Source organism: Lepeophtheirus salmonis, chromosome 5, assembly GCF_016086655.4.
Source record: "Lepeophtheirus salmonis chromosome 5, UVic_Lsal_1.4, whole genome shotgun sequence".
NCBI lineage: Eukaryota > Metazoa > Arthropoda > Copepoda > Siphonostomatoida > Caligidae > Lepeophtheirus > Lepeophtheirus salmonis.
This window is the reverse complement of record NC_052135.2, coordinates 5,426,036-5,447,621: the sequence shown is the minus strand read 5'-3', so window position 1 is coordinate 5,447,621 and position 21,586 is coordinate 5,426,036. Positions and strand designations below refer to the sequence as shown.

The 21,586-nt window shown below is 31.1% G+C and overlaps 2 long non-coding RNA genes across 3 annotated transcripts; both read right to left on the bottom strand.

Annotated features, from left to right (window-relative positions):
* Nucleotides 1-593: 593 nt before the first annotated feature.
* LOC121117986 (uncharacterized) lies at nucleotides 594-18,197 on the bottom strand. 2 transcript variants are annotated; one of them, XR_011779942.1, is made up of 7 exons: nucleotides 18,072-18,197; nucleotides 16,357-18,012; nucleotides 4,974-5,252; nucleotides 2,459-4,879; nucleotides 2,167-2,396; nucleotides 1,872-2,116; nucleotides 594-1,811 (listed from the first exon to the last, which is right to left on the bottom strand). It is a non-coding gene; the product is annotated as an uncharacterized lncRNA (long non-coding RNA). The 2 variants fall into 2 exon arrangements; XR_005864291.2 differs by having other exon boundaries at nucleotides 2,459-5,252.
* Nucleotides 18,198-18,262: 65 nt separating this feature from the next.
* Nucleotides 18,263-21,500, bottom strand: LOC139905300 (uncharacterized). The gene is made up of 3 exons (XR_011779941.1): nucleotides 21,363-21,500; nucleotides 20,958-21,014; nucleotides 18,263-18,345 (listed from the first exon to the last, which is right to left on the bottom strand). It is a non-coding gene; the product is annotated as an uncharacterized lncRNA (long non-coding RNA).
* Between the last annotated feature and the right edge of the window lie 86 nt (nucleotides 21,501-21,586).

Here is a 21,586-nt window from a genome sequence, read left to right as displayed (position 1 = left end):
GAGCTCCATTCATTTTACAAGCGATTATAAATCTTTTAATTTGGCTCAAAATGTTCTTCCGGCAGCCGCCCTTCTGCCTCCTTCAACAGGTCCGAAATAAAAAAGTCTGCAACTTTCCCGGCAATTCCAAACTCCCTAAAATATTTGTTCCAAGCCTTCTAAAGTCCGTTCTTTTCACACAGTTTGTAAAAATGTTTAAATGTAAGTCTATTTTTTCACATTTCAGGGAGCATAACTTTTTTTCTTGCGATTTTCCAATAAAAAAGTTGCAGAATGAAGACTTACAGTTAATATGAGTTTATAAATTGCTACACACTCCATCCTTTACATTTTTTAAAGACGCAAACATTTTGATAATCTTTTCTTTGCTTGTATTTTATTCACTTCAATTTGAATCAAAAGAATAAAAACGAAGTAAAAAAACAAGATGTTACAAATTTGTTTATTTCTCTTCATCCTCCAACCAAAAAATCAAGCAAAAAATGATTTTTCTCAAAATGTAATGTGGATTCCATTTGTACTGTTCGACAAATTATTGTCAATAAAAAAGAACAAACTATAGTTATTAACCCTTTGAAGGTGCTGTAAATTACACTTAAAGTTGCAAAAGTTGATCGTCACAATAAAAATAAAAATTCATTAATAGACTTCATTTGAAAGGGGGCATATTGGAGCCAATACAGATTTCTTAAATCAAATAAAGTTTTTTTGTTTATCGTAACTCACCTAGACATTTGAGTTCACTCAAATATGTCTATGAAACATTGGGTTGTATGCATATATGAATTTAAAAATTTACACATATGCAAATGCCGTTATTTGTATACCACGACTTTTGAGCAATATTAACTTACATTGAGTTAAATTCAATATGCATAAATTCGTTCTTTTGAACAAGTTTATTATTATTTACATAGGATAAGCTTTTAATATTCTTTCTCCCATTTAGAATACTTATTTGAAGAAGGTTTAAATTTGCTTACATTTAAAAAACCAGTCTTGTTTAATTTCAATTGTTTGTTTTATTTTGATAGTACAGACAAATAACTAACTTAAATATATTGTGTTTGAAAAGTTTCTGGACTTTATGGAGACAACGGACTATATGGAGACAGTTTTGTATTAATATTTTTTTTTCTGTCTCCATTATTGTCCGTTTTCGGAATATTATAAGTAATATTCACTTATATTACTTAAAATATGTTTATTTTTATAATTTTTATCGTTGTATTAGAGTTTTTGAGAAATTATAAAAAAACAAACAAAGTAAAAATGACACAATTTTTCAAACTTTAATAAGTAGTTATCAAAGCATTTGGAAGGAATGTAATATTCAGTTGCCATCTGTACTCTAAGGACAATCAGAGGAACCAAAAGTCCTACTAGAAATGTACACTCTGCCACACATTTTGTTAACATATATTCTAATTTATATATCCTATTGATCTTTATTTTAGAAGAAAATATTACAGACAGAAATGTGTCTTTAAATGTGGTCTTCCACACCACTAAAAGCATAGATAAATACATTTAATTCAACAAAACCTATAGGACAGGAAATTATCATCACGGTTGCGGATTGTTACTGGTAATAGAAGCCACATAGTAGCCGATGTCGAATGCTGAACAAATAATGTTTTTAATTATATGAAGAAACAATCTGCATAGGGTCAAACGAATTTACAGAGAGGTGAAATGCCACTGCTTGTTTCCTCCTTGTCTTAATTTCTGTCAGCATAAAAGATGCGTTACTTGGAGAACATTTTTGCTAGTAGCCTGTCCAACAATAAATTGGATCCTTGAACTTTCACCTAAACGAAAGTAACCGAGATTAAAATATGGAAAGCAACACGTATCAAAAATTTAAGTACTTTTATCAAGGCCATTAAGCATACTAGAGGCATAAAGGGCTTTTTTTTACTGCCTGGGGAAGTTTGGACTTTGGAATCTCGCACATTAGGTCGGACTCATATATTAGCTGCTATGTCGACTTGACAGAATTGGTTGTAATCCTTGGACATGACACTTTGGAAAATATAAATTACATGGTATTCATAGCTCCAGGTAAAATACGCTTCTTTCTTCGATTAGTCGATGTTTTTTTTTTGCCGAAGTGCTAAAAAAAAAAAAAAATAAGAGTATTTTCTTTCTTCTCCGGAAACATACCTAAGTCTTCCTTTCTTTAGACTCAATAGGAAAACGATATGTCAGGGCCTGGGAACTGTCCATTGATTCGAGTGATTTTGTAACCGAACGAAAAGCAAGTAGGCATTCTTAAAAAAATAATGACCAACTCAGCAGAATAATTCCTATTTACTATTGACTCTTCAATAAGCTTGAGTTATTATTTTCACCTGTTTCAGCGTCCAGACTCTCCTGCTCGTGTGCACTGAGACCTATAAAAGGGTATGAACAAACTAACTATTGAACTTTACTACTTGATGAAGAATTTACTCACGCGTTGGGCATCTCATCTTTTGGTATAGCATACTGTTAACATAGGTAGTAAGTAGACTTGCTCATTCATCCAACCAGGAGCAAGGAACTCTCGACAAGATCTAGGGATACGACGACTGTGCACATAGAGTCATGATAAATTAATCTTGGGTCTTCAAATAGTCTGCAGTCTCCATATAGTCCGTTTGAGGACTTTATGGATAAAATTAGTAACAGTTTTATTATTTTTGATTTTTAGGTTTTTAGAAGGAAATTAATTTATAAGTACAATGTTGAATTATGTTTTTATACAAATGCAATTTTCCTTCTATATATTTATTTTGTACATCCGATATTTATAAGAAAATAATTTTCTGTTCAGAAAATAAATAAATATGTATATAATTAAAAAGTGTTTCCCTGTTTGATCTTTTGAAGCTGGTTAGGACTTTTTTCTATCTGTAAAGAAGGTTTTATACAAAATACAAAGATTACGTAAGAATTATTGGGTATAAAACTCATCCAACAAGTTTGAATGGAATTGTTATAATTGACCCAAATAAATCTATAAATTTTTTGTTTTAAGATCATTTTAACGTTGATACGCCACATTTGGCTATTTTTTCTAAAATCAATTTGTTTTGAAATTTCTTTTAATTTCAATAAAAAAAAAGTCATAGTTTTTAAATTCAAATTTGTCCAGTACGAAATATTACTTTATTAATCATGATTTTAAATTAAACAAAGAAATTGAACATGATTTATTTACTTATTTCTTTCTTTTATATTAACTTTTATTTCAGCTTTTCATATTTACTTTAAAAAATAGTTATGATTAAAAGAATGTCGTTCATTTTTCAAAATAAATAGATACATATTTACATGTATGCATTACAAGTAAACTTTTTTTTTCCTTATTAACATTTTCAAATAGTTATGTATATTAGTTATGATATATAATATACCGGCAGTTATAAAAGTTTTGGAATGTTAGTAAGATGAAAATTAAAGAGATTCGTAGGCATTTTTTTTAACCATCCGATTCGAACTTTTTGGCGCGATAGTTTTAGGAGTGAGGTGAGCTGCTGTTTAGGTCAGATTAATAACTCTTAATTGTAAAATGGAGGACAAAAGAAAGAATATTCCCGTATGTGCCATTCACACCAACACCACCATTATGAACATGATCTCAGTCAGCAACCAGACGGTTTGGAGGGTCATGAAACGACTTGAAACTGGAGATAACACTGAAGACAAACATTGATGTTGACGACCGACCAAAACAACTCCAAAAATGCAAAAGATACCTTCAAAGTCAGAAGAATGAAAATCACCCAGCTGGTTAAGAAAAAAACCATAGGCAAGTTTTCTTTGTCAAAAACCTCTAAAATCACCGCTGGTAAGTACATATGGCTTCAAAAACGACTTTTACTTAATCAAGTCCAAAAATCACTTGTCTCCTTTTATTAACACTAATACGACTATGTGTGACCGGGAAATTGTTCTGTCGGTCAGGTCCGCACTAACAGGTGGTCCCTATTCATACAAACAAAGCTTGTTTTGACATGTGATACAGTTGTATTATCGAATAATCATTGGATTCTGCTTCTTTTTAACAAATTTATATCCACAGCTACAATTTCCTGCTTATAATTATCGTGGATGCTTACATAGAGCATAATGTACACTTCCTTCACATGCATAAAGCGTAACAGAAGTGTATACCACATTTTAAACATCATGGAAGCAAGTCATAGTATTCTGTAATAGACTTTCAGTGTTGATCCTGTCACTAAAATACAAAATGAAATATATAAATCCAGGGAAAATGAGATTCCGAGAGAGAAACACATTTCCTGATCCTCCAGACCGTCTGGTTGCTGACTTAGTACATGTTCATGATGTTGGTGTGACCGGTGTGGACTAGAATGGCAACCTTCTTTTTTTTTGGATTACCTCACTTTTAAAAATATCGCACCAAAATGTTTCAACCCGATGTTTACAAAAAAAACAAAAAATCCCAACTATACCTTTTAAATTTCCATTTTAATAACATTCCAAGATAATTTGAGCACCCTGTAACCGTTCTTTTTTTTATTACACAACTTTACATTGATGGAAAACAAAAAAGTGCTGTGTAATGATACTCATAACAAAGATAGTAAATAACATTTTATCAAAATTTAAAAAGTAAATATTGATTATTACTAGTGTTGCATACAAGCCACTGGTCCTGTAATGTAATTACAAGTTGGGCCAAATTATAGAATGTTCATCAAGGCATGGAGAGGGACCTTTTTGACAAAATGTTTTTTTTTTATTTGTCTCCTCGGAAATTTGACTCCTTGTCGACCCTGGACAATATCTTGCAAGAGAAGATGATGACCGGTGGCTGATTTGTGAGCAACTTCAAAAGAAAATTGCCTCATGACAACCTTTTCTCCTTTGTGGGCAACGTAATGAGATATTTTTTCCTCCTTGCCCTTGAATTTTTCCAAGTCGTTTTTAATTATCCTTCAAAGCGTAATCTGACTCACATTCATGTTCTGGGCAATACCGCAAATCGTCTTCACTGAATTTCCCGTAAGGCGTTTTTTTACACGCATTATAATACCCTTGCTCTGACTGTTTGTTTCCAACCTTGCTCGGACTTTTTAGCGACTGTTCTTTGGGTTTCAAATTGCTTTTTCATGCTATACGACCCTGTGCGGCTGATTCTGAGATCATTGGAAATCTCGGTTGGGGCTTTCTGCCACGTGAGCATTTTCAGCAGCACTATTCTTTGGCTTCCATTTTGTCGTATTTGGAAATACAGCCTGTAATTATAAATACAGACAATCGCAAATGATTATTAGAATGTAGCACAACTTTACTTTTGTAAAAAAAAAAAAATTGTATTAAAATTGGAGTTATGAGAATTTCTTTAAGTGTAAATTTAGACATTGGCAAGAATTACTCTGACGTCGATCCTCAATAATACTCATACCCAGAGTCCAAAAAGTACTAACAATTATAACTCTACATCGAATATTCAAGGTTACTCTCCGTCTTTTGTGAACACACACAAATAATGTTCAATCAGGTTTTCAATATGATAGAATGTAGTAGGAAAGGATTTTCACTACCCAAAGGAGTTAAATAATAATGACAACAGCTGAGGAAAAGAAAATTCCTTTTTCCGATTACCCCTTCCAAAAACACGGGCCTGCAAAAAACAACAACAACACAATTTACCCTACTTACATCAACTGTCATATTAGGGGGATAAAATCAACTTCTGCTGTAGTGAGTACAACCTTCCACAATTGAAAATAGCATTAGTACAAGTAAAATGTTATAGATATATTTAAAACACATATGTATATTTTTAATTTATTCAAAGTTTTTTTTTTAAATAAACAAAGAAAAAAAGTTCAGAGAATCTGCAAAATACGTGCGTGCAAAAATTGATCCATTATTGAGAACATACTCCACTTGGCTGGCGTATGCCATTGTTTCCTTCCTATTTTCCAAAAGAAACCGTGAGGTCGTTGAATGAATTATTTTTGTGAGCCTTTGCATTGCTTGGTTGGATGAAAAAGAGTCATTAAAATCTCCTAGCAATTCTTTTTTTTAAATTTCGTGTTGTATTTATCGTCTTCTATCAACCATTTGGGTATCCTTAACTGAGAAGTTTTATAAGCTCTGTGTAATTCCAAGCAAATCAATTTATGATCAGAGGAAGGGTCAGGTTTATAAAATCCTTTTTTTACCATATGAGTAAAGGTAGGAGAAATCAAAGTCAAGTCAATTCTGGAAGATGTATTCCCTCTCCTAAAAGAAATATTTTCTTCAGGAATGATTTTTTTTTTGTCATGTCAACGAAATTGAACTTAAGAACTATATTTTGTAGAGCAGTAAGTTTTGGATAGTGTGAATCAAATTTATGGAGATCAACATTTAAATCCCCAATAAGCTGGAACGAATTTGAATCCTTCATTTGGTTATTAAAAATTGCTTGAAAAAAGGGAGTAGACCTTTCTTTCGGCCCATAGGTATTTATTAAACTGAAACTCATCCCATTTAAAGAAATTCGTTTTTTTAACTAAAGTTGGCTTAGATGGATCTATGTGCTGAAGGCTACAGAAATTTTTTAAGAAAGACAGATTTTCTGCCCCTTATGTAAAAAAAAAACTATTCATGAAGGAAAAGTTATAACTAAACCGGTAGATGTGTTAGTCTACTTTCATTCCCATTTCCAAAACATTGTTGGCACAAAAAGATGCCACTTTCCAAAAAGATAATTAATATCTTAAGTCGTGGAGTTTGCTTTATTAAATATTAAATCATTGATTGCTAAAAAGTTAACTATTGACTCTCCATTACATGTGGAAGAATTAAGAGCTATAATGATAAGTGCAGCTGCTCGATATTCAGCACTTTCTATCCCTCTCTCATCATCTTCGTCGTGGGCTTGGCCGGAAATATCATCAAATATGTTCCTTCGAGGTACGTGCAATATTTTAATCTCATCAAGTCAATAATAAGAAGACATCGTCGTTTTTTATTAACCTTAGCTGATGTTTAGAATTTTTTATAAATATTATATCAGGTTATTTTACTTCAGGACATTAAATATGAACTATAATAATGTTCATTTATGTTTTTTTAAACGTAATTGTCCTGTTTCTTTTTATTTATATGATTTACTTTTATCTTAATGTATATTCATTATTTACACTGTTTGTATTGTAGAATATAAATAAATTATTTTAACCAAAAAATAATAATAATATCTTGTTTTCAAGCAAACTTTGGAAATTATCAAAATGTAGAACTTGGATTCAACTGCAACTTAAGTGGTATTTTTTTCTAATAATAATTATTACTTCAGAGCTGCCGTTGGATCGATTCTAGGATTTATTTTCCAACTTCTTTTTATAGGTTTGATCTTTTCTACCATTCAATGGCTCGAAGGGCCGATTAGTTGGTTCTTCAGTCCAACGAACCTAGCTATTTTTATTTTCTTCAAACCTGTCTAGGATTGAAGAACATCAAACGAAGAAAATAATAAATGATCGCTAGAACTTGTAATACAGGATTTTTATACGTTCTAGCTACACATGTCCAACTTTAGACTTCCGATATCGTGTCTCTTTGAAAAAGATTATGTTTTAAAGCTGAAAGGAATTAGTTACTGGGCAGTATCTATGTCATTTCAGCTGTTCTAGTCAAAATAAAGTACCAATAAGGACCGATCCGAGGAGTGAGAAGTTTCATTATGACTGGGCTGATAGGATTAAAGTCTTTTTATTATTTTTTTCGACCGATTGAACAATAATTGCAATTTATTTGCTAGAAACTAATTGGATATATATATTTAATAATTGTTAATATTCACAATATTACGTTTCATCATCAAACATTTTGTGTCTGGATATTCATATAATAAAATTTAAAAAAATATATTTTAATTATATTTACAAAAAAGACGAGATTATATAACATTTTCACATTAACTAAACTGTATTCTATTTTTTGGTATAAGCATATTTAAAAAATAATATGCAAAAAAACATATATACATGTCATTAATACATAAAAAAGAACATACACGGTTGATCTTACCTAGTGGTACACATTTAATTGTATTCAATATAGAATGACATGGGTGTAAATTCACGGAGGACAACACGAGACCTTAAATCTGAACAGCGTAAGCTGAGACGGTTGGAAAGAACAAAGAAGACTCTCAATTCCAAGAAAGAAAAAAAAATCACCATTGATGACATTGTGAATAAGTAGAACACTAGAACTTATTTCATTAATGGTTTGAAATCCGGACTGAAATAGTGTTATGGATATGAAACTCGTATAAGAGTGTATTATTGTTCTTGAGTGTGTTGAATTTTAAATATATTTTATTAATCTTAACATTGGCTTTAAAATGACTATTTGTTAACTATAAGATTTTTTTTTTGTAAACAAACTAATGTATTGTGTATTAATCATAGATACAAAGGACAAGATTCATTTTTATATCTGAATAACGGGAACAAACTTCAATAATTTATACAGAAATAAACGAGATAAGAATAAAAAAATACAGCACACATTATTTATAATCATTGAATATGTGTTTCCGAATAAAAATACATAATTAAAAGCAATGATAAAAAAATAAAAAAACTGCCTCCCCCCTTTCCATCAAAGAAGATCACAAACAAATAAATACCTCATTTAGCATTCTCAGAGATAGAGAAGAAGACGAAACGAACAACGCTCCTCTCATTAGATGGACATTATTTGTCAACAGTGTGATTTAAATAAAAAAACCTATTATGTCGCAAGTGGTGTGCCTCCACCTGAGAAGGAGTCTATGATATTAATTAAGGTGGGCATGCAGCTTTGAATTCCGAGTGGAATAATTTCATTCGTATGCTTCGCCGCGTAGAGTACTTCCAGGACCTTAGATACAATTTTCTCTATTTTGAGAAACTCTTCATATGGTTGAAACGTGACGATGAGCCAATACATCTTAATTGAGTGAGGAATATCTTCTAGGAGCCTTGATTTAATGAAACCTTTTTAGGCTGGAGAGATGAATTGTGGGATGAATTTGACCATTTTATTATTTAAAACACCCGTAAGGATTTTGTAGGAGTTATTTAGAAGAGATCAAAGTCTTAATTTTTTTGTTTTCTTCCCCCAAATAATTTTTCTTTAGTATCAATGCCAGTGATCTGGTACTGATCCAATTTGGAATGCCTTTTCAATATTTCTTCATACACCGCGTGAAGAACAGGGGTTAGCTGGGTATTAAAAAATTTATAAAACTCAAAGGGGAGACCTGAGGGCAATGGAGACTTGTATGTTTTATTTTAGTTCCTGATTTGATTATCTGTCTCTCCATATTTATGTACCAAGAATTTTATAATTGTTATTTTTATTATAATTCTTAAAAGTTGTGAATTTTAAATACATTTTATTACTCTTAGCATGTACTTTAAAATCATTATTTGTTAACTAGTATAATATAGCTTTTACATTGTTTATGCGTACGATATGAATAAGCTAACTTATCTTATAAGTTTGTGTTTTGTTACCAATCTATAATAATAAAGCAAAGTATATCTGTAAGAAAAGCAATCACGGGGTGCACAGTATGTAGAGTCCCTTGATGTATATCATAAACATATTTTGATCTAAGAAATAACAGTGAACTTTTTCAGGCGTGTATATATAAAATCGAACGCGTGTACAGAGTCCAATGTACATAGTGATGCCTAGGTTTTTTGGAAAATTGAAAATGAACCAATTTGATTGGTTGATAGAGATTATATAAAAAAAAGGAATAAAAAACGTTGGTACCCTTGCATCTTCTAAACAAACTTTTCCTCAGTATTGTACTAATCTTTAGCAAAGGAACTTCCCCTTACTGCTCTCTCACGTGCATGATCATCATGCCAAAGAAAACGTGCCTTTTTTCATGGGTTTCTAACAAGGGAGGTACTGATGTGTGGAATTATGATTTAGAAAATAAAAGTATATCTTGCCGTTTTTGCGGTAATTAATAATGATTCCTTAAGAGAAGAAGTCGTATTTATACAGGAAATTTTTTGTCAAATACATTTGGCAATAACTCCACTTAAAATGAAATTGAGTTAGTTATCTTCAATTTTTTACAAAGTTATGGTCGATTTTGCATTTTTACGTTTTATGCAACCTTGACGCTTACCTCTCAAGATATAGTAGCCTCTTACTGTGAGCATACAATAGAGTCTTTAAATCGAGTTGGATTAAAATCGATCGGTAACTTTTGCTGCAATCTTGTTGACAAATAATCGAACAAGCAAAGCCAAATAGACTTGGCTGCAGAGATAATAAAAGAGAATAAATATCAATGAGACGCCAACAACCTCACTTAATAGCTGGGGACGGGGTTCCGTCGACACAGAAGTATTTTGGAAAAATCTGAACCTTAGTTCGTTCAAAAGTTGTGTGTTTTTTTTTAAATAACTTGAGAAAACTCCATTTTTTAGTGATTTTTTTTTTAAATTTTAAACAACTGTACAAGTTTATATATTTGACCGATTATATGATTTAAAAAAAGGACTTACAATACTATTTGCAGGAGCCCAAGTTTCAATCATGCAACCTGTTGCAGTAAAAAACATCATTGTTGATGATAAAATCCCGTCTATAAACTTATATTCGCTATGCAATCGCCTTAGATCATGGACAACGTGCTCGGGAGAAGTTATTCTCTTGAATTAAATGTGTTTACGTTCGCACCTAGGTGATTCCCAGAGAAAGAAATATACGTATATAGAATCCTAGGTTAGTTGGAGTAATTTTAATACTATAACTTTTACTTGTACTTAATCAGTGCAGCCCCATCTAAAAAATTAAAGGAACATAAAAAAAAACACCTCATCTACACGGTCAAGGAATCCTAGGCACATGGAATACTCAAACATCCTACATACATGAGGGTAGTATAAAAGGAGTTATTGGTTAAAAAAGGAAAAAATGAGTCAACCTCATTTTTTACTCCATCTTTCATCAGGAAAAGAACAAGCTAAGCTGCATGCGTCATTATTCCATGGGTCTAGAATCCCATGAAACATTGTACAGTTAAATAGCTATACAAATATTATAGCCCTATAATTGTACAAAGCTTATAGGAGTTTACAAATAGGAATTTTTATAGTGGTAGTTATTTTTGTTTACAAGAATTTGTAAAATAGAATTTCCAAGATATCTTATTTTATAATTGTGAATGATTAGTTGATTAAATAATAAATAAATGGCAATTTGGTAAAGGTCAATAAAACGTTGGTTTTTCTAGAATAAATCCAGTTCCAAATGCCCAATTTGAATAAATTAAACTAATTTAAAAATCCTGTATACTATCGAATATGATTGAATCAGTTTCATCTCTCTCATATTATTATTTGTGTTTAAAAATTTGCAAATTTCCAATTATGAAAATGGTTTTTTTGTATATTAGAAATTGAAGCAATTAACCGGTTTTTATAAATCATACCAATAAAAGCTCATGAATTGCAGTAAATTTAATTTTGTAAAATAGTCTGTCAATAATTTTTTTTTGCAATATTGGTTTTCCTGAGCAAATGTACGTTTCTCACTACTCCAAGGCATGATAGCGATCAATGTACTAAACAAACAAACAACAACTTTAGAATCTTGTCTCTAGAATAAAACAACGCCCACCTCACTACTATTTTTACCGTCTGATTACCACGCTTCATAAAAAAATGAAGTTATGTTGCTGCCCCCGTATGCTTTTAGTGTGACATGTGGTTTAAAAACATATTTTTTTTTTAAAACACATGATAAAGAAAAATATATTTATCTCCTTATATTTTACGTGTCTTTTTAATGGTTGTCACCAAAATGGTATATTATACACTTTGTAAATAGGCAATCTAAATAATCATTCATCATTAGATTAAGACCAACAATAAGGATAATTAATTTAAAAAGTGCTTAATCGACAAAGACGAACACATTTACTATAAAAAAAACCATGGTCTAATCATGTCCATATATTATTTTTCCATCCCATTGTCTGCACTTAAATACTTTTAAACAAAGCAATAAATATTTGTGAGTGTGTTTGTGTAAAAACCTCGACATTGTTTTTTTATTTTTCTTTTGTTCGATAAATGTTAAAACATTTTATTCAGTATTTTAAATGGTGGTGCCTATTTTATAGTTATAAAAATGTATGTAAAATACTTCCTTTTAAACAAATAAAGACATGACCTTTAATGGCCAAATAAAAAACCCATATCGTTATTCGGGAAATCCTTTTATAACACGTTTAGTGAACTGTGTAAAAATAATATGAATTTTATTACATAAGGAACACTGAACCAATTATAATCATTAAATCATTTAAATCTTGCATCCTTTTTTAAACTATTCCACTAAAAATACATGCTTGAATATTAGACACTAAGAAAAAATAAATCCTTATTTTAAAATAATCATAATAACAAAAATTTCAACAAGATATAATTTGTTATTCTTATAGCGAACTTTGGTAATACGTTTTGTTGAGGTTGAATGTATTATATAAAATGATGCCCCAGTTTTAAAATTTTGTAGCTAGGTACTGCTGAATTTCTCAGTCCTCACATTAAAAAAAAATTCAAGTAATCATAAGGAAGAACAAAAGAACAACTTTGTAGAAAAATGTTCATTAAATTTACTGAACCTCAATTAAAAATAGTGAAGTATACGAATAAAACCCAAACAAAGCATTACAAAATTTTTTTTTTTTTTTTTTTTTTTTCCATATAATCCGACCTTACACTTCGGGTATTATTACTCTGTCGACATTGAGCATAAGCAGAGTTAGATCAGCCTATACTGGAAGAATCCTGGAGAATAACTCAATATATTAAAAGAAAAAAAAACCGTCTAGATTAGTAACCCCCGACCATCTTATTCTAAATAATGCAGGAGGCGTTCTGCAAAATCCCTGCAAAAACTCGAAGCAAAAGTTAAATCGTTCAACAATTAGATTAACATCATGTCCCTTCTTTGATGCACTTCCCTTGTTGTATTGTCTGATTAATTTTATGTTATTTGTTTTACACACACGCTAGCTTTGTTATGTACTAACGGTTGTTTCTTTCTTATTTACTTTTAATATTTTACGTAAGAGTCTCTAAAGTTAAAAATGATATGATGTATTTAATTATTATCGCTCGGTCGAAATAAAATAAAAATACTAATATATATAATCAGATTTAATATATAATGAGTATGCAAGTTGTCAAGGAAAGGTAACAAAAAATTTGACTACTTGTACCGTAATTAACATCCCATTTCTGTGGAAGATATTGTTTCTTGTATAAATAAATATATGTATATACCGGGCCGTGCAGAATTATTTACCGATTTTTGTTCAGAACATATCGCAGACAATAATGACATTTCGAATGACTTGAGAAACAATTTATTCATACATTTTTAGAATAATAAAATAGTTTGTGATCAAATTTAAACCATTTGACTCAATGACACTGGTCAGGCGACGTCTGAAGCTACCACAGACTTGCTGGATGTAATCGGCGTCCATGGAGGCCCAGGCCTTGTTGACAGCAGTCTTTAAGGCATTTATGTTCTTGTGTCGTTTTTTGCAGGCCTTGGTCTCCACGTGCGCCTAGATAGAGAAGTCTAGTGGGTTCAGATCTGGGCTCTGAGGGGGCCAGTAGTCCTTGGGCCAAAAGTTCATGTTGTCCTTGAGCCACTCCTGAGCTTTCTTGGAAGCGTGGGTGGACCTTGGACGCCAGAATCTTCACATAATCCTCCGCTGTTAATCTGTATTATATAATTTTGCACGGCCCGGTATATATAAATCCCCGGGAATTTCCCACTTGCCTTTTTAATTCCCTAAGAAATTTGTTAGTAAGCTTGCCCCCTCTAGAATTAGGGTATGCAGAAATATTCAATAACATGGAATTACCACCATTATTTACTTTAATTCCATAAAACAGAAAAGAGAATCTTAATATTTCAAGTTATAGCCCATTATGTTGCTCAGCACGACTTAAAATATTTCCATGAGTATCCTAAACAACCGGCTGGGGAAAATGTTTTAAGTCAGCATGCAAATTGAGCAGAAATGATTTATGGAATGAAAATATGGGGAGGACATTTCTCGGTCTATACGAGACACCATAGATACCACAAATAAACTTTTTAATTTCGAAAAAGCATTTGACTCAACATCTCACGTGTTCTTGATCAATAAATTCCAACGATACAAAACTCATGGGGAAAGAAAATTCATTCTTCAGATTACCGATCACAAAAAAAACAGGCCAGCTAAAAAATTTACAGGATTTACAAAACTATCCATAATAGTTCAAGTTGTTTACAGACACAAAAAAATATGGGATAGCGTTGTCTCTTTTTGCCGTACTCTTTGCACAGGATCTTTTTGTCTATATAGTACACTCTAAAGGTATGACTCTTTAGGAGTGAGATACGGATAGAACAATGACCTCACATAAATATTGTTTCTGCTACATTATATCCATTTTATAGTGATCGTATAGAAGCTATCTTTTTCTCACTCCCTCCATAATGATTTTTTTATTAACGTTTAGCACTACTCTTAGAAGAAGTGGTTGTTCTGTTTGCCTGAATACTCTTTCGAAGTCTTATGAGGGAATCGCGTAGGAAACGTAAGATCGGATGACTAATTTTATCCTTGGTAATAACATAATTTATGATGGTCAGACACGGCTCTTCTCTTTTCTGATAGGGAAAACCTATTTTGACCTCTGGAATTCCAACTAATGGGCCATTCGCCCCCTTGAACTCCAATGCATCCTTGTTTATCTTGGTAATATTGAATACAGGAAGATAAAAATATTAGATACACTAAAATCAATGGGACACGACCAATCCATTATCTGTTCAGACAATTAATAAGAAATTACGAGGTCTATGAATAGAATATTCACTATTTTTAAATAATTCCGAATAAACAAGGGAAAGTATCAGGTGATAATTGCAATGGAATCTATAGCAAAAATAAAACCTTCCAGAGAGGATGAAAAATCCTCATGCATATATATCTCCAAAAATGGCGAAGAATTCATTATAATACTAATAGAAAAAGATTATTACAGATTTAAAAAAAAAAAAAAAACTGTTACTTCTTCGATATTTTCCAACTAAACATGCGTGAAAGGATCATTGCGTGGAATCAAAGTATACTTCCTAAAACTACCCAACAGATAAGCGGTTAACTAGTGTAACCCGAAAGCCAAGGTGTATAATAATACTCAGGATAGTGGTGGTGATAGGTTTTGATCACCTGCGAAACTTGTTGGCCTAGGTATATTTTGTAAAATAAAATGGAGTCTCTTCTAAAAATTTATTATTATACTATAGTTCAATTGTCTGAATACCATATAGATTCCGATATAAATGTACAAGATCAAGGATGTCTAGCCTTTTAATATAATGGGCCGCAATACTACTAGAAATATTTAAATGGGCTATTTAAGCTATTAAGTTAAATTTCTTGAAAAATGACTATTATATACAAATTTATTTCAATTTTAGACCAAATATAAACAAAGGGTATATTTAATTTTTCATAGCAAAACTCCTTAAAAAGGCTAAACTGGCAACCCTGTTAGTTTCTCAGAAAATAGGAGATACCGTCAAATATTTTTCAATGTTTGTACGTATTATGTGCATTCTACGAGTTTTTATGATACTGCGTCAATTTTGCAAAATAATAAAACTATAAGTGCGAATGAATCGTGGCCCACATATAAACATTCAGCGGGCCACCTTTTTACCTGCAATCTACAGGTTGGACATCTTTGCACTAGATTATCAAATTGCTTCCAATGGAATTGTATCTTAATCAAATCCTTAATAATCAAATTGCATGTAATACCTTATTAAAAATAATCAAATTACTCACAATCATTTTACCTGACAATGTAAATGAAGTTAAAAAAGCTATAGACCAATCTATTGTAAATTTTATAGATTGCCCAGACATTTTGTACATTGCCCGCTCTGACGGGCATATAACAAAATGCCTGATTATCGATATTGTTCGTAAAATATTTATATGTAGATAGTTATTGCAATGGATTAAATAATATTATAGTAAAAAGAAATCAACAGTATTTTGAAAAATGTTGGCGATAAAATGTAGTTTCAAAATAATAAAAAGTATTTTATAAATCTGATGGTGTATAATATCCCAATTCAGTAACAGAGGGTTAAAAAAAATGAATATAATTTTTGTTACTTATTCATTTCATTCAATTAAAAAAAGGAAAAATAGAGTATTTTGCAAATAGTTTAACTTTATCATTTATCAATGAAAATATAAAACGCTCCATTCAAGAACTAAGAAAACATACTCACGCTTTTAGAGCCAATTAAAAGATGGTATTCATTCCAAGAGTGAATCGTATTCTTAGATGTACGGCCTATAACAAAACACATAGTCAAATATGGAGGCTGAAAGGGTAACTTATTCGTTTACCTACAACGGCAGGATCTAGAAGTATAGTGATGTATTGCTGAAAAATAGTTTGTTTTTTTTGTAGAAAAAATAATGACATTTGCAAAAATATCACATTGTCTGTCAATTTATTTATTCATGCGATGTAAAAAAAAAAATGCGTAGGATACTAACTGTTCCTTCAAACCAATTACGTCCCAGACTCCAGAGCCCTATACATGTTGCATCATTGCAAGTTGAGCATCATTTTCAAAACTATTTATGTCTTCTAATGCCTTATTTTACCAACAAATCTCTACTTTATCTAAATTTATAAATATTTATTTTTCCATAGATGTGAGCCTCATATGATAGTTGCAAATAATATAATCTGCCATTATGCTAAAAAAAGAAACTCAAAATTAAGGTGGGCACCCTGATATTGCGAATACTGGGTGAATGAGAGTAGCTCAGCTGTCAGGGCGTTTCATTGGATTAGCTGCGAGCAGCTGTAAGAAGTGGGAAATAAACACACATCCAACTCCGAATCTAGGAATGATACAGAAAGATATGACTACAATGTCAATTCTCAATTATATTCTTAGTCCAGCTTACGCTTATAACTCCCCAACAAATCATCAGTGCTACTCATTGTTTTCACGCACTTTTGATTACTTTTTTAAGTTTTGCTTCAGAATTTCTGTCTTTTTTTTTTTTTTTTTTGACATGCCCAAAATTCTCCCGATTAGCATCACTACTGTGCATCCTCCCAGCGTACAACACTACTGTTATAAAGTATCCTTAAAATATTTGTATATGAATGATAAACTTCATAAAATTTTCACTGGCACCTCTTAACAGCTAGTTAAATTTCCAATTAGACTTGTAAATGAAATTTGATTAATAATTGCATACTAATTTTTTTGTAAAAAATGAATGGGGTGAATTGCACGATCTCTATATAGATGATACAGCATAAGATTTATTATACACACATATTTATAAAGGTACCAGCACACCTGAAAATAAAAGCTTGTATTATATCATATTTTTAGGTCATTAGATGTTGAATATATATTAATATCTCCCAAGAGAGGGTAAAAGGTTTTTTTTTTATATATAGGAAATGTATAACATTTTTTTTTATATCGACTAGAAAGTTATCATTTTCATCCATTCCATAAAGGAACAGGATCAAATATTGATGAACATTTGATACCAATATATTTAGATTTCCCTTACGAATTCTCAAATATATTCAGTATAAATACTATTATTCTAAATAAGAATATATTTTTTGAGGACCCCTTTTACTTCCTATGAACTAAAAGGGGTTTCGATATCAAATGGGAACATCCTAACTCAATACTAATAAATCAGCAGTGGGGAATAAATATTTCAATTACTGCAACTTGGCATTTGTAAATTCAGAGCAGATATTCGTCCTATGCCCATCCGTGCGGCAAATAATTAACAGAGTGGATGAGATAGTACCAAAAAATGGAATGCAGAATCCCTTAGGGTGATTAGCTAGTGTCAACGGCATCAAGTCATCCAGAAAAATTTAAAATAGAATCCTTAAAAGAAAATATACATTAACTCATGTATGCGGTAAGGACTAATAAGAAGACAATACCTCAATGAATGGAGAAGATGGTAAGGAGATCAATATCAGTGATGGATAGTTGTGATGATGAGAATAGAATACTGGTCAAATATATATAAGGAAGTAGAGTGTGTAAATTTGGGTATCGTGTATTAACAACAAATTTATAATGAATTAAGAAATTTCTTGGTTATTGCGTTCATATTAGTGTTGTGTCAGTTCTTATTTATTCGGTCCAGTCCATTCTAGTCTTAGGACCGGTCCCATTAGTCCTTAAGACTCTAGGTTCTTCGGACTGTCAGTGCTAGAACGGATTAAAAGAAGGAAGAATAAGGTTGATTAACGTCATCAATGACAAAACTTAAGTTTTAGAACTGATATGCAGTACTGAACTAGACCAAACTGAGACTGACCTGGATATAAGGAAGGTACAACACTACTTTTTAGTATACATTCTTCTTCTTTCCGTTCAGTGGTGCCGGGACTATAGAGGTGAAAGGGGACATTTCCCCCCCCCCTTGGGGAGTTTATATAAATTTAAAAAAATCGTCATGTAAAAAATTTGAGGTGTCTAAATTGTCTGAAAAAATTCAAACCGTCTATTATAAGAAAAAGATTATTCGTTCAAATTTGATCACTGCCAAAAAAATTAATAATAAATTTAAAAAAATCAAATATAATTGTTTAAATAAAGAAAAAAACGTACTTTTTTTTCAAATTAAGCAATTAGAAAAGTAAAGCGTGTTTTGTCAAAATTGTCAAAAAGATCCCCCTCCCTTCCAAACAAAAAATTCCAGTCAAGGCCACCCCAAATAAAATGTCGTGGAAGACCCTGATGACATCATTATGAAATATTTTCTTCCTCCTCCACCTTGAAAATACATTCCTTCCTGTGTGAAAGTTTCCTTTCAAACACCAACATTAATATATATTGTAAGGATGGGCCTCGGTAATACTTGGCCCTGTGGACTCATTTCCACAAATCAATGTAAAAAAAAATACCCACATAAATCTCGGAACATCAACTTTCCTACAGATACATTTTCATCTGGGAAGTAAAGTTTAAAAAATATATGTATACTAATATTTATTTACATATTCATTCCTAATCAAATGTCAATTGTAATGATTGATTCTCAAGTTAAGTTTAGTAAACGAGAGAATACTTTTATGCGTGCTATACATTAGTTGTTTTAACATTTTCCTCTTGTATAACTTAGTATACCTACTCCCTTGAATGTACTATGGATGAATACTTTATGAATATAAAGTTAATCATAAGTGTACTAAAAAGAAATCCAATATTTTTAATGGATTTTAAAATATATATACTGTTAATCTTCTTGGCAATCAAAACAATGCTTACATGACGGTTGGACTAGACAATTTCCATCATATTACCCACGGTTTTGATAATTGCCCAGTGTACTTTGACATCAAAATTACCAAAACAGAATCGGTGAAAACCAAAATACCACATGACTAGCTGTTACAGTTTCAGGACCATAAATACCTTTCACATTTTCAGCCACCGGGCTTACATTTTCACATTGTTCCAAGAATAAATTTAAAAAACTATGGCATATTTTTTATTTCCTTGTGTCCGTTGTTGGCACACGCTCTAATAAACCTGAGCCAAATTGTCACTTAACTGTCTAAATAGTTTTTTTAATACGAAATCTTATAATACTAATACAATCCAGCGTAAACCAATCACACTTAAAAAATGCGTGATACACAATCCTAAAGGTATGGATCGGAAAAATAATTGCACTATTAAAAATTATTCAACTTTATGTTTCAATTTTTATGGGAATGTTAGATCGTTGTATTGCCCAGGATGTAAAACAGGTCATCTGAGTTATGAAAAAACGGATAATATTACATAATTTCCCATCGAATCACTAGAAGAGGGATATGGATAAAGTCTTGAAAAAGTTATGGCCAAATACCATGAAACCTTCAATGCTATTTTTTAAGAATATGTAATAGAGGTATAAAAGGCTGTAGAGATGTACAGCATCAGATCATATTAGATATAGAAGTTTTATTTGTATATCCTTCTATGAAGATATTTTCAAAATCCTACTCTCCGAAAATATTTATAAATTCATAAAGCTATCTAGAATTATTTGCGAATGCCATTATTCAAGGAATAATGATGGGCTTGATAAATATAATATTGAACAGGCATAACATGTCAAGTCATTCCATGTTATTTATACCTGAAACGGATACATTCCAAAAATTTGAGAATACAGCGATGTAGCCGAGGCAAGATATAATTAGCATGGTATAATTATATACGTTTAGAAAAACTTATAAATATTTTAATTTGATAAGTATGATGAATGATAGAAATGTATATAAATATGACAAGATTATGAATAATTAAAATTTAGAGGGGATAGAAAAGGAAGAATTACATATGTATCTTTTTAAAATTTAAGACGAAATTTACTATTATGGTGATTATGACTTTTTCAGATATGGGCCTGAATAAAAGTGATTCCATTGAGAGCCTACTTTATTTTTTTACACATATAGAACAAGAGTAGGTTAAAGCTCTAACAAAAAGATGGCAAAATCGATTTTGAAACTTATCTAAGGGCGGCATTTTGTATATTTTGTAACAATGTTTTCATAGTATTTTTTTTTGTATTTATGTCATTTTTTTAAAAATATATAAGTTAAAGCTCGTACTCATAAAAGTATTTTAAATGCAATAAAAAAATGAAATTGGTCTATTCTAAATGGAGTTATGGCTACTCAGGTATTAAGGTCTTTCGAAGGGGGTCAAACTTTTGAGGGACTCCCAAACGGGCCCTCCTGCCTCCACAAATTGAAAATCCTACACATATTGTTTCTTTGATGGGATTCACATTTTGAGCCAATCATAAATTGTATTATAATTACACTATAAATCCGTGATGGTGATTACAAAAGGGTGTATACACTTGACATGGAATGCCCCTATAGAAGAATGCAAATTTGATTATAGTTTCCAAAACAAAACAAAAATAAATTTTGATTTTTACATAAAAGAGGTATTATTTTTGGCAATGCAATAAACGGCAATACTCTGATACGAAAGATTGTACTACAGATCAAAGAAAAATATCAAAGTTGATGCTGCATTGTAAATAATTAAAATGTCTATATAATATAGGTCTAATATTATTGATAAAATCATTTTTTCAATATTTTTTCCGACATTCATATTTGTTTATCAGTTACTAATCATTATCGATATTATCGTCGATCTCATTTCTCGAAATATTTCAAAAATATCATAACTTAGAAATAATCTATGTGATTTACTTAGAACGCCAAGCCAAGTTTGTTGTAACGACTAATTAATTTGTTTAATTGCTGTTCCATCCCTCGATAATGGCACCCTCTCTATTTCTTTTTCACAAAACCTATGTCAGAAACAGAGCATAACAGTGAATAACTAATAGATAAAGTTGATAATATTATAGAGAAAAACACGTGCAATGAGAAGGGGGGGGGGCAAAATACATATGGTATCATTGTTTAAAATA